Raw genomic sequence first — 2,470 nt, forward strand, 5'->3', positions numbered from 1 at the left:
TGCCTACTTAAGTTCTCCTGCATCCGGACCAGCCCCGCACCAGCACCCGCCAAGGCGAACTCCAGCAGCACCCACCTCAAGTGCATCCTGCTCAACACCCGCTCCGTCCACAGACACGCCATCGAACTCTGGAACCTTCTAGACGCCACAGCCCCTGACGTTGCCTTCCTCACGGAGACCTGGATGAACGCCTCTTCAGCTCCCGACATCGCCATCGCCATCCCAGAGGGCTACAAGATCGTCCGGAGGGACCGCAACGCCAACCAGATGGGAGGAGGCATCGCCATCATCCACAGGAACACCATCCGTCTCACGACCAGCACCGACAACACCCTGACCAGCGCCGAACACCTGCATTTCCAGATCCACACCAACCCGAACACCACCCTCAGAGGCACCCTGATCTACCGACCACCTGGACCACGCACACAATTCAGCGAGGACATCGCCGACTTCATCAGCCCGCATGCCCTCCCCTCCGCTGACTACATCCTCCTGGGAGACCTCAACTTCCATCTGGAGAACAACAACGACCACAGCACCAGCACCCTGCTCGACAACCTCGCCAACCTGGGACTCAAGCAACTGGTGTCCACCCCCACCCACCTCGCCGGACACACACTCGACGCCGTCTTCTCATCCAGCACAGACATCGACTTCAGCCACGCCACAGAGCTTCAATGGACGGACCACAGCTGCGTCCACTTCACCTTCAAGAGAACGACGACCCACCAACACCAGCAACACACCGCCCGCAGAAGCTGGAACAAGATCACAGCAGACCAGCTCGCCACCTCCCTGAGCCAACACCCTCCTGCCAGCTCAGCGAACCCCAGCCAGGCCGCCGAGAACATCACGAAGTGGATCAGCGACTGCGCGGACGAACTCGCCCCGCTGAGGACCCCGCCTAGCAGACCCGGCAGCAAGAAGGCCCCATGGTTCACCGACGAACTCAAGAGTTCCAAGAAGAACTGCCGAGCCCTCGAGAAAGTCTGGAAAAGGGAACCGACACCTGACAACAGGACCTCCTACAAACTTGCCACCCGGAAACACCACCAGCTGATCCGCGCCGCCAAGAGAACAGCATACAAGGACCGGTTGGACAACAACGCACACAACAGCAAGGAACTCTTCAACATCGTGAAAGAGCTCTCCAACCCCAGCGCAGGAAACAACGACATCACCCCATCGCAAGACCTCTGCAACTCCCTCGCCTCATACTTCCACAACAAGATCACGGACATACACAGCAGTTTCAACAACCAACCAACGCACACCACGACCGACCAGCCACCCCCCCCCACCACCACCCTCCACGCCTGGACCCCGATCAGCACCGAAGACACCATCCGCACGATGAACTCCATCCACTCCGGATCACCGACCGACCCCTGCCCTCACCACGTCTTCAACAAGGCCGACACTGTCATCGCACCCCACCTGCGAGAAATCATCAACACATCCTTCGACACCGCCATCTTCCCCGAAAGCTGGAAACACGCCGAACTCAGCGCTCTACTCAAGAAACCAACAGCGGACCCCACCGACCTCAAGAATTACCGCCCCATCTCGCTTCTCCCGTTTCCAGCCAAAGTCATCGAGAAGACCGTCAACAAACAGATGGCCGCCTTCCTCGAGACGAACGGATCCCTCGACCCCTCACAGTCCGGCTTCCGAGCCAAACACAGCACCGAGACCGCCCTCATCGCCGCCACCGATGACATCCGAGCCCTGATGGACAAGGGAGAAACAGCGGCCCTCATCCTCCTAGACCTCTCCGCGGCATTCGACACGGTCTGCCACCGCACCCTAATACAGCGCCTCAGCAACATCGGAATCCAGGACAAGGCGCTGGAATGGATCATCTCCTTCCTCGACGGAAGAACACAGCGAGTCCGCCTACCACCGTACAAGTCAGAGGCCTCCGAAGTCATCTGCGGCGTCCCCCAAGGATCATCCCTGAGCCCAACCCTCTTCAACGTCTACATGAGCCCCCTCGCGGCCATCGTACGCAAACACCACCTCAGCATCATCTCCTACGCCGACGACACCCAGCTGATCCTCTCCCTGACCAACGACCCCGCCGCCGCCAGAGCCAACCTGCACGAAGGGATGAGAGAGGTAGCCGAGTGGATGACGACCAGCCGCCTGAAACTGAACTCGGACAAGACGGAGGTCCTCATCCTGGGCTCCTCACCCTCCGCCTGGGACGACTCCTGGTGGCCTCCCGCCCTGGGCACCGCACCCAAACCGACAGACCATGCACGAAACCTGGGCTTCATCCTGGACTCCTCCCTCTCCATGACCAGGCAAGTCAACAGCGTCTCCTCGGCGTGCTTCAACATCCTACGCATGCTACGAAAGATCTTCTGGTGGATCCCCACAGAGACCAGGAAGACCGTCACCCAGGCCCTCGTCACCAGCCGACTGGACTACGGCAACGCCCTCTACGCCGGGACCACCGCCAAGC

This window comes from Lissotriton vulgaris, unplaced genomic scaffold (assembly GCF_964263255.1).
Source record: "Lissotriton vulgaris unplaced genomic scaffold, aLisVul1.2 SCAFFOLD_1331, whole genome shotgun sequence".
In the NCBI taxonomy this organism is placed as follows: Eukaryota; Metazoa; Chordata; class Amphibia; order Caudata; family Salamandridae; genus Lissotriton; species Lissotriton vulgaris.